This window comes from Elephantulus edwardii, unplaced genomic scaffold (genome assembly GCF_000299155.1).
Source record: "Elephantulus edwardii isolate Elephantulus edwardi_28Jun2011 unplaced genomic scaffold, EleEdw1.0 scaffold00013, whole genome shotgun sequence".
NCBI classification, from domain to species: domain Eukaryota; kingdom Metazoa; phylum Chordata; class Mammalia; order Macroscelidea; family Macroscelididae; genus Elephantulus; species Elephantulus edwardii.
In genome coordinates this window covers 4,893,973-4,906,320 of record NW_006399763.1, presented here as the reverse complement: position 1 = coordinate 4,906,320, position 12,348 = coordinate 4,893,973, and the positions used below count along the sequence as shown (strand labels likewise).

The 12,348-nt window shown below is 38.6% G+C and overlaps 1 pseudogene; it reads right to left on the bottom strand.

Annotated features, from left to right (window-relative positions):
- Positions 1-921: 921 nt before the first annotated feature.
- LOC102843461 lies at positions 922-12,067 on the bottom strand (annotated as a pseudogene).
- Positions 12,068-12,348: the final 281 nt, after the last annotated feature.

Sequence of the window (12,348 nt, the reverse complement as noted above, 5' to 3'; positions counted from 1 at the left end):
TGATGAGTCTCCCTCCAAACCTGATGTCACAGTCCTCTTCATCCAACTTCTCAGATAATTTGCTCAGCATACAGACTGAATAGGTATGGAGAGAGAATACAATCCTGACGCACTCCCTTCTCAATTTTAAACCATGCAGTGCCCCCCTGCTCTGTTCACACAACAGCCTTCTGGTCCAGGTACATGTTCTGCACAAGCACAATCAAGTGCTCTGGGACTCCCATTCTTCTCAATGTCAGCCACAATTTATTAAGATCCACACAGTCAAATGTCTTTGCATAGTCAATAAAGTACAAATAGACACTGTTCTGGCATCCTTTTAAAGCCAGGATCCATCTGACATGAGCAACGATACCCCTGGTGTCATGGCCTCTTTTAGATCCTGCTTGAAATTCTGGAAGTTCCCTATCTATATATTATTCTAGCAATTTTTAAATTATCTTCAGCAGTATTTTGCTTGCTTGTGATATTAATGGTGTTATTCAATAATTTCCAATTTCAGCTGGATCACCTTTCTTGGGAATGGGAACAAATATGGACCTCTTCCAATCCATTGGCCAGATAGCTGCCCTCCAAATATCCTGGCATAGACAGGTGAGCACATTCAGGGTTGCATCTGTGAATTAAAACAAGTCAACTGATATCACATCAATTCCTAGAGCCTTATTTTCTCCAGTGCCTTCAATGCAGCTTTTACTTCTTCCTTCATTACCATTGAGTCTTGTTCATATAGTACTTCCTGAAATTTTTCAGTGTCCATCAGTTCTTTCTAGTACAGTGATTCTTTGTATTCCCTCCATCTTCTTCTTTAAAAACAAACAAACAAAAACCCCTTACTTCTAGAATAAACTAACAACAAATATACAGCCCTGGTTTCCCTAAACTCCACAGTCTTAATGCAGGAAGGTCATCATCCAGCACTCAGCTCAGAACAGAGGCGAGGAATGTCAACAGTCTTTGTGTTTTAAACAAGAGTTCCATACTGTCAAATGACACTCCACATATTTCTTCAAAAGCTGTGGTCAGTTTTGCACGGGTGAGGGCAGCAGAAAGGGGATAGGTGCTAATGGAAACCATCTTCTCTGTATAATCCACATTGACCTTGCCATGCGCAAAGGCCCCCATGTGAGCTACTAAACTGTGACAAGCACAAGTCCATGTTGTTGAAGAATGGACAGGACCCTGGGGAAGTGGGACCAGACATAGCTGACCAGAGTTTACTGATGCTGATGGACAGTCTCCTGAACCGAGCTGGCTTGCCGTCGGTTTATATCCACACCCAGAAGAACGTGCCGATTGATTTTGTGGCCCCCCACCACAAAAACAATAGGATCACTCTCGGGCAACTCTCGCCCGTCACTAACAACTGGGATGGAAAAAGAAGTACCAATTTTCATACATCCAACTGGAAAGTGATCGGTTACTGGTTACTGGATTCTTTACCTTCAACAGTTCTGGGGGCCATCAGCTGCTCCTTGAGGCCACAGACGTGATCAAAAATTCTGGGAATCCAAGTCTGGGGGTTCACTTCAATGAGCACGTTCTTCTGTGTGTGAATATAAACCTGCAGCAAGCCAGGTCGGTTCAGGGGACTGTCCATCAGCACCAGTAAACTCTGGTCAGCCATGTCTGGTCTCACTTCCCCAGGGTCCTGTTCTTTCTTCAACAACATGGGCTTGTGCTTGGCTCAGTTTAGTAGCTCACACGTCTTCCCTACCTTGACTGTCTCCAGACTGGCCCCTTCCAGCACCACAATGAGCCTCCAGCCTCCAGTCTTGCTTCCGTCCCAAGTTGGATTGCTTGGCGGCACAGCATCCCAGCCCTGCTCCTGCTCTACCTCGCGTAGCTCCAAGGTTAGGATCTGCCATCAGACCTGAGTTTGCACTAAATTGCTCACATCAGTTTCTCAGATTAGAATCTCGTGCTGCTGCGGACCTCACCCTAATCTCATATTTCCTTCCAGCTACCCTTTTGAAAACTGAAGTTTGGAAATGACCCCACCATCTTCTATTGATGCTTCCTGGGTCATCTAATATATTGCCCATAGAGTCTTTCAGTATTGCAACTCGAGGGTTAAATATTTTTCCAGTTCTCTCACCTTGAGAAATGCAGACCAAGTTCACCCCTTTCCAGTCTCCAATTCTAGCTCTCTACACATTCCATTAAAATACTTTGTTTTGTCCTCCTGAGCTGCCCTTTGCAGTCTTCTGTTCAGCTCTTTCACTTTGACAACTTTCCCTTTTGTTTTGGCTTCTCAACACTCTTGACTTCAAGACTTATTGCTGTAAAGTAGGTTCTAACTCTGTAAAATAGAATGAAATATTACCCAATCTTGTGTGATCTTCACAGTCACTGCCATTTGAGCCTATTGTTGTAGCCACTGAATTAATCTATCTTAATAAAACTCCTTCTCTTTTTTTTCTCAGTTTCTATTTTACCAAGCATTATAATGTTCATCTACAAGGGTAGTTGTCGTTGTGTGCACTGTCATGTCAGAACCGACCCATAGCTGGCCCTCCAGTGAGTTTTCAGAGGCAGTTAATTATACAGGAAGAGATTGCCTGTCTCTCTGCTACAGAGTAGCTGGTGGATTTGGACCGTGTGCCTTAATAATTGCAGGGCCATTTCTTACCACTAGGCCACCAGAGCTCACTTCTCTAAGGTAAGAACATGATCAGATTACTTACAACAAAGTTTTACCAACTTCACTTCTACTTTTCCACAGTACTTTTTCCAAGACAGTTTTGTTCATTCCTCCAGCAGTCTATGGTATGTTTAATATTTATCTCTAACTCTGTATTTCAATGCACCAATTCTTCTTTGGTTTTCCTTATTCCATGCCCAATCCCAATTTTCATAGACATATAAGGTAATTTGAAAACCATCAGTTGGCCATATGCATTGCACTTCTCAAAAAAGGTCTTTGGCGGCATATTTGCCCAATGCAACATGTCATTTGATTTCTTGGCTGCTAATTTCACAAGCACTGATTGTATGTCCAAGAAGAATTAAATCCTTGACAATTTCCAATATTTTATGTTGATTATGATGTTGTTTATCAGTTCTGTTGTGAGGATTTTTGTTTTCTTTATGTTGAGGTATAATCCAGGCTGAAAGCTGTAGTCTTTGATCTTTTTCAGTAAGTGCTTTAAGTTTGTTTCACTATCAGCAAGTAAGGTTGTATCATCTGCATATCATGGACTGTTATAAGCCTTTTTAAAATTTTGATGCTATGTTGTTCTTCATATAGTCTGGTTCCTCAGATTATTTGCTCAATATACAGATTGAATAGAGTTCATAAAAAGATATGAGAAATGGCATAAGTTCAAGGGCCAAAAGAAAAGGCCAGGTTTTTTCATTTCAAATCTGCCTTACATATAGCACAAAGTCAGCTACGGGCAATATTTCAAGAAACACATGGATGTGATTGTGTTGCAGTAAAGCTTATTTTGAAAACATGCAGTCGACTGTATTTGACTATTGTGCCATAATTTGACAAGCCTCTAATACAGACTAATGGAACAGAAAAGTGTCCAGAAAAACCCATACGATTAGTTATGTAATCAATTGACTTTTAACCAAAAAATATTAAGGTAATACAAGAAAACTGCAAAGGATAATCTTTTAAATGAATTATGCTCAGACAACTGGACAGTCATATAGGAAAAAGAAGATAGATACAACAGATAGATACATAGATTTGTTGTTGTTGTTGTTATTGTTATGGGCCGTCAAGTTGCTTGCAACTCATAGCGACCCTATCTACAACAGCTCTAAACTCTGCTCTGTCCTGTGCCAATGGCATTGTCTCCTCCAACACACCCATCCCGATTGCCCAGTCACTGAATCAATCCACCTCATAGAGGGCTCTCCCCTCCTGTGCTGTTCCTCCACCCTACCAAGCATGATGTCCCTCTCCAAGGCCCTCCTTAAAACATGTCCAAAGTATGTTAAATGGAGCTTCAGAATCCTTGCCTCCAAGGAGCAGCCCGGTTTGACCCTTTCCAGGACGAATCTGTTTGTTTTCCTAGCAGTCCATGATACCCTCAATACTCTTCTCCAGCACCACAGCTCAAAGGCATCAATTCTCTTTCTATCCTCCTTAGTCATTGTCCAACTCTCTGATGTATAACAAGTGATAGCAAAGACCATGGCCTATAGCAGACACACCTCAGTCTCCAGAGAAACACCATTGCTCTTCAGTACTTTGGAGAGGTCCCTAACAGCAGACTTTCCCATGGCAATATGCCTTTTAATTTCCTGGCTACTGGTGCCAACAGTGTTGACTGTGGAGCCAAGCAGACTAAAGCTGTGAACAATCTCAATCTCTTCATGCTGATGCTGCCAATTTGTCCAGTGGTGAGAATCTTTGTCTTCTTAACATTGAGCCTCAATGTCAAGATATATGTTACTATATATAAAAAGAAGATATATCTGGAAACACATATAGCTATAAATAGCCATATATTTATATATCATATATGTATGATAGTGTAGTCTGTGGGGAGTTGCATTGCTAACCAGAAGGCAACATTTTTTAATGGTTTCAAGGAGAAAGATGGGCAATTTCCACCTGTGTGATTTATAGCCTCTGAAAATCCACTGGAGGATCTGCTATTAGTCAGTTCAGACTAGACAGTAATGAGGGAGGGAGTGATACATGGGGGGGGGAACTCAAAATAGAATAAAGATTGAAATTCAAGGGCTACACTCCAGCATATGTATCTTTATGGCTTTGTGTTAGGGACAAATTCTTTCAGATGTGACACAAAAGCACTAATTGCAAAAAAAAAAAAAGTAATTGATAAATGGACTTTATCAGAATTAATCTCCATGGCCAACTTTGAAAAAATGTGATGCTGAATACACAACAAAAAGACTAACAGCCTGACATTTTGTTCAGGATAACCTCAAAAGCCTAAGAGTTTTCTGCATTTTCATTTCTGAACAAATAAAAGAGAAATTGAAGGAACACAACTGTATTCAAACTACGGAGCCTACCTTTTCTGATTTCAAGAGAAATGGGTTAATCTAAGGAGTCCTGTCACCAGGAATTGCAATTGGAATCCTAGAAAGCGTAGAGCAGGAATCTCAATAGTTTCATTTTGTTCTGTAATTCTCTTCTTTTGAGATTGGATTCGTCTTTCCTTGTTTTTTATGTTTTTTCACATGTCTTTGTTTGGACCAAGATGAAAGATCACAAAATCATTTCACCTTCACTTTTGTTGCTAATTAATAGTGATTTACTATATTTAAAGAGCCCTAATAGCAGTTGTTGTTACTGTTAGGGACATCGGGAAGAGTATGGCCCATAGCAACCCTATGAACAAAAGATCTGAACTCTGTTTTCTCCTGTACCATCCTCATGCTTTCTAACATGCTCACACCCAGTGCAACCATCCAATCTATCTGGTTTAGGGTCTTTCTCTCTTTCACTGACCCTCCACCTTTCCAAGCATGTTGTTCCTCTCCAAGGAACAGCCTTTCGTGGCAACATGCCCAGACTGTGTGAAACAAAGCTTTATCATCTTTGCCTCCAAGGTACACTCTGGCAGCATTTTTTCTAGAACATATTCTTTGTTCTTTTGACGGTCCATGAGATATTCAGTACTTTTTTCCAACTTCACAACTCAAAGACATTGATAATTTTTTTGTAATCCCTCTTCATTGTCCAGGTCTCAGATACATAGCAAGTGATTGGAAAGACCATGGTCTAAATCCGATGCACCATCATCCTCAAAATCACATCATTGCTCTTCAATAATTTGGCAGAGGTCCCTGACTGAAGACATTCAATAAACATGTCTCCTGAACTCCTGACTGCTGGTACCAAGGGTATTGATGGTGGATCCAAGGAAGATGAAATCATTAATAACTTCAATATGTTGAAAACATATTAAGCTGCTAACTGAAAATTAAATTGATGTGCACATCAAAAAGTTTTTCCAACAGGGCGAAAAGAAAACCTACTGACTAGGAACAACATTTGGTAATATCATCTCAGACAAGAATCTTATAACAAAAGTTTATAGAATACTCCTGTGCTTTCACAAGAAAGAGTCTGATAACACAATTGAAAAATGGACAAAAGACATGGAAAGAATTTTCACAGAGTAAGATACTCAAATGACCAACAGACTAATGAAGTCTCTAAATCACTGGCAATAAGAGAGATGCAAATTAAAACCACAATGAGATACCATCTCACTCCAGTAGTGATGGCAAAGTTTAACAGGACAGCAAGTAATAAATGTTGGAGAGGATGTGGTGAGATAGTAACTTTATTACATTGTTAGTGAAGTTGTACAATGGTACAACCACTCTGGAAGGCAGTTTGGTGCTTCTTCAAAAAGCTGAACATGGAAAGTCCATATGACCCAGCTATTATTCCATTGCTTAGAATAAAATGAGAACTGAGGTTCATATGGAAACTTGTACACCAATGTTCACAGCAGCATTATTCACCATCTCAAGAACATGGAAACAGCCCAGATGTCCAACCACAAATGAATGGATTGAGAAGTTGTAGTACATTCACACAATGGAATACTACACAGCATGCAGGAGCAATGATTTTGTAAATTACTACCCAACTTCGAAAAGACTGAAGAGCATTATGCTGAATGAACTAACTCAGTTCCATAAAGACAAATACTGTGTAAAACCATTATTGTAGAGTGAGTATGAGGATCCATAGGGGTGGAGGTGGGGGATGAAAATAGAGGGGTTAGGATGGATGGGGGGTTAAGTGTTAATCATAGGGTTGCACAATTTGATGGGTGGGTGGGGTAAAGGAAATGGGAAGGATCTCTTGTAAAAAAACAATGTACTCAAACTTTGTAAATAACTCAGAATACTTTTTTAATAAAAAAGCAATATTGGCTTTGTCCTGCACTTATTTAAAACATCAAAACATAGCATTTCCTTAGTTTTAAAAATCTTTATTGTCTTTATAAAATTCTATTACATAGATGAGCCATAAATAGATCAACCATAATCTGTTTAGCACTTTGGTACACTCTGATAATTTTCTGTTTACTTCTGTTTTGTACAAAAGCAACCATTTGCCAAAAATGTTGACCCTGAATATAATCATGTGGAAAAGTTAGATAAACATATATTTGAGGGTATTCTAAAGATAACTAGCTAAGTCACTTCAAAAATAGGCATGTGTTAAAAGGTAAATAAAAAGCAGATAATTCAAAAGGGGCGTTCTAGATTTGTAGATACTAGGGTGGCAAAAAAATATCAATTGGGATGTTACAGTAGATAGGTGCAATGCCAGGAGAAAGTCACTTATCTATGAAAAAATATGCGAGGGCACTATTTAGCCAACTAACAAATAAAGATTCATATACATGTCTATTTCCAAGTAAAATGATTTAACAGTTAGTAGAAATTATCAAACAATAATAATACCACATGTAAGCAAAATTTTGCTGAAGATGGTTTTAAAACATTTGCAGCAGCACATTGACAGAACTATCAGAAATTCAAGTCAGGTTCCAATGAGGACATGGAATGATGGATATCATTGCTGACATTAGATGGATCTTGGTTGAAAGCATAAAATACCAGAAAGATGTTCTTGCTCTCTTTTATTGGCATTCTACCATGTAGATCATAATAGATTATGTATCGTATTAAGAAGAATGAAAATTCCAGAACATTTAATTGTGCTCATGCAAAACCTGTATGTAGACCAAGAGGCAATTTATTGGTCAGAACAAGGGGAATACTTTATTATGTAAAAACAGAAAAATATTTCATAGCATTATAAACTTTCACCATACTTACTGCATCTGTATGCTGAGAAAATTATCTGAGACTGTAAATATTATGAAAAAGGACATGTCAGGATTAGATGAAGATTTACTGACAAACTGCAGTACACAGAAGATACAATCCTGCTTGTTGAAAGTGAAGAACACTTGAAACCTTTATTATTCAGTTCAAAGACTAAAGCTTTCAGTAGGAATAAAAACTCAACATAAGTACCACAACAAGATAAAGGTAAACAACCCAATTGAAAAATGGGCCCAGGATATGAACAGACACTTCACCAAAGAAGACATTTATATGGTAAACAAACACATGAAGAAATGTTCAAAATTCCTAACTCTAAGAGAGATGCAAATCAAAACAACTATGAGCTATTATCTCACCCCAGTAAGGTTAGCAAAATTCAGCAGAGCAGCAAACAACAAATGCTGGTGAGGTTGTGGAGAAATGAGAACCCTTATTCACTGATGGTGGGGGTGTAAAATGGTGCAACCACTGTGGAAGGATGTATGGCGCTTTCTCAAAAAGATGCAACTAGAAACACCACTTGACCCAGCAATTCCACTACTGGGAATATACCCTAAAGAAACCATAACTGCTACCCAAGCAGATATATGCACACCCATGTTTATTGCTGCTTTGTTCACAATAGCAAAGAGTTGGAAACAATAGAAGTGGCCATCAACAAACAAATGGATAGAAGAGCTGTGGTATATTCACACAATGGAATACTACACTGCATTGAAAAACAAGGAATTCATGAATACAAAACAGGTGACCCTGGAGGATATTATGCTAAGTTAAATATCTCAATCACAAAAGGACAAATATTGGATAGTGCCACTGTTGTAAAACATGACTGACATTGAGGTTGGTAGAACTTAAGAAAAGTGGGGATAAATCATGTTTACTGCATTGAAACAAATGAAGGAAAGAACTGTTTAAAAGGGATATCTGATTGTGTATTATTGTCACGACAGGAGTCCAGAATGAAGGCTACATGGTGGAGTGGACTTAGGCGGAGGGATTGTGTAACAATGAGAGAATTTTTCTTACACTTTTCAAAGAGAAGAGAGAACTTGGGGGAGGGCTGGGCAGGGAGAAAAGTATAGCAATGAATTAATGGAAATCCAAAGTCTCTGTAAACTTTCATTAAAATGAATAATAACTAAAAAAGAAAAATATGTTAAAAAAACCCTCAACATAAAAAAAAACAAAATCCTCACAACTGAATCAATAAGCAGCAAGAAAAACAGAGAAAAGATTGAGATTAGCAAGGATTTTATTTTACTTGGATTCACAATCAACTCCCATGGAAACAGTAGTCAATAAATCCAATGACTTGATACATTTGAAAATCCAATGGCGAGGGGTCTGTTTAAAGTGTTATGAAGCAGAGCTATCACTTTAAAGACCAAGATGCACCTGATTTATTTTTTTTTGTTTAGGCTTTTTTATGTTTTTAATAGTTTTAAAAATTAATTTTAAGGACAGTTACAGAGACTTTAGAATTTCATTCATTCATTGTTTCACTTTTCTCCCTGCCCACCCCTCCCCCAACAATTAGCTCTTCTCTTTGAAAAGTAAAAGAAAAATGCTTTTATTTTTATACAATCACTCCTCTCAAGTCCACTCCACTATGCTGCCTTCATTCTGGACTCCTGTCTTAATAATAATACCTAATAATATATGCCTTTTAAACAGTTCTTTCCCTCATCTCTTTCAATGCAGTATACATTATTTATCCCATATTTCTCAGTCTATGCCAGTCCTCTTTTATAACAGTGGCATTATGCACTATTTCTCCTTTTGTGACTGAGATATTTCACTCAGCATAATGTCATCCAGGGTCATCCATTTTGTATAATATTTCATGAGTTCTTTCTTTTTCAATGCAGCATAGTATTCCATTGTGTGAATATACCAGAGCTTCTCTATCCATTCATTTGTTGATAGGCACTTAGGTTGTTTCCTACTTTTTGCTATTGTGAACAAAGCCACAATAAACGTGGGTGTGCATATATGTCCTTGGGTGGCAGTTATAGTTTCCTTAGGGTTTATTCCCAGTAGGGAAATTGCTGGGTCAAATGGTATTTCTATTTGCAACTTTTTGAGAAAGTGTCATACAAACTTCCATAGTGTTTGCACCATCTTACACTCCCACCAACAGTGATTAAGGGTTCCGGTTTCTCCTCAACCTTGCCAGCATTTGATGCTTGCTGTGGAAGACTGTTTATGTTGTGGATTACGACTTCTAAAGTTCTTCCATGCTTTTCTTTAATGAAGTTTAAAGTCTTTGCTTTTAGTCCTATGTCCATGATCCACTCTGAGTTGGTTTTTTTGTATGGAGTAGGGTGTGGATGTTGTTTGAATTTTCTGCAGATAGTTTTCCAATTTTGCTAGCACCATTTTTTTTTTTTTTGCGGTTCAGTTGGGTTTTTTTGTTTTTTTAAATTTAGGTTGTTTATTTTTCTTTTTTTTTCTATAATTATATTTTATTAATTTTCATAAACATTTACAGAGATTTTGGGCTTCCACTCATTCATTGTTGCACTATTCTCTCTACCCTCCTCCCAGTTTGTTCTTGTCCAAATGCCACAGTGCTTGTCAAAGCCAGTTCTGATTAATCTTCTTTGTCAGTGTATCCTTTGCCATTCCCTATCAATCCTCCCTGAGAGAGACTTCACCCTGAGTCATAAGGAAAAGGGGACGGCGTATTCTCTTAGCTACTTCCTGCTGAAAAGGGACGCTGTGGGTTTCAGGGTGAAGATCTTCTCTCACTACTCTAAAGGGCCCCTTTGGCAGTAGGAAACACATAGACTATTATGGAGATTGATTTTGGAATTCAGGATGCACCTGATTTAAACTATGTCATTCCCCCCCCCCCAGCTGTCATTATCTTTTCAATTGTGCTTTTAATGAAAGTTTACAGAAAAGTTGCATTTTCATTCATTGTTGGACATTTTCCTCCCTACACCCCCAGATCACTTTAAAAAAATTCATTCATTGTTGCATAATTCCTCCCTCTCCCCCATCAACTTTGCTATTCATCTCTTATTCTAGCTTGTTGTCATACAAATAATACCAAATCAAATATTCCTTTTAAACAGTTCTTTCCTGCATCTGTTCCAATGCAGTGTTCATTAGCCTCCATTTTCTTAGTTTTTCCCCCAACTTCCATGCCAGTTCTGTTTTATAACAGTAGCATTATGCGGTATTTATCCTTTTGTGACTGAGATATTTCACTCAGCATAATGTCTTCCAGGGTCACCCAGGTTGTGTAATATTGTATAAGTTCCTTATTTTTTCAGTGCTGTGCACTATTCCATTGTATGAATATACCATAGGTTTTCTATGCATTCATTTGTTGATAGGTACTTGGGTTGCTTCCATATTTTTGCTATTGTGAATAATACAGCAATAAACACGGATGTGCATATATCTGTTTGAGTGGCAGCACTGGTTTCTGTAGGGTATATTTCTAGTAGTGGAATTGCTGGGTTAAATGGTATTTCTATTTCCAACTTTTTGAGAAAGCACCATACCAACATCCATAGTGGTTGCACCATTTTGCATTCCCACCAGCAATGAATAAGAGTTTAAATGATGGTATTTTCCATCACCTTAGATGTGTATAAAAGCTAGGCAATAAGTAAGAAGGCAGAATTGATGTCTTTGAATGCTAGTGTTGGTGAAGAATTTTGAACAAATTTATTATGGACTGTCAGAACTAGGATATATGTCTTGGAAGAAGTACAGCCTTAATGCACAAAGTAAAGATGGCAGGACTTCATCTCACAAACTTTGGACCAGGCAGTTATCTTGTTCTATGGCTCATGGGGTTGCTATGATTCAGAACTGGCTCACCAGCACCCAACAATAGAATGGCAGGGCAACTAAATGCAATAATCCTTTGAATAGATCTTGCACAGAGAAAAATAGCCATCACTCTTCCCAGGCAGTGTGGTGTGGTAAACATCTCCCACAATCACTGGCTCAAGCTCCCAAGACCGAGGACAAAAGAAAGCCCCACCATAAGAAGCAGAAGCCACCCACCATGAGCTGGACCACCCAGATGCCAACACTAAGACTGGCCCTTGTACTATATACAGAGTTCATGTGAAAGGAGGCAATAAGAAGTATGCGGCCCTAAGACTGAGTGTGGAGAACTTATTAAAGGAGCTCTGGTTATTGTACTCACAAAACGAGGATCAGCAATGCTGTCTACAATGTGTCCAACAAGCAGCTGGCCCAAGCCAAGACCCGAGTGAAGATACTGCATCATGTTCACTGTCTCTGGGTTGCAAAAAGGGGGACAACTTGACTCCTGTAGAAGAGATTTTAAACAAAAAGTGAACGAAGAAAATTCGATGGGGGGCGGAGGGGGAATATGCTGAAAAGTAAAATACAAAAATCAGCAGTCTTCTAGAATCTTCAGAACTGCTAGAGTTCCAATAGGAAAGTTTCTTGTAGATACTGCTTCCAGGCCTGGCCAGTTTAGCCAAGCAGATGACCAAAGGCCAGAAGACAAGGAACAAGAGGGAAAATTAAGGCACAAAATAGCAA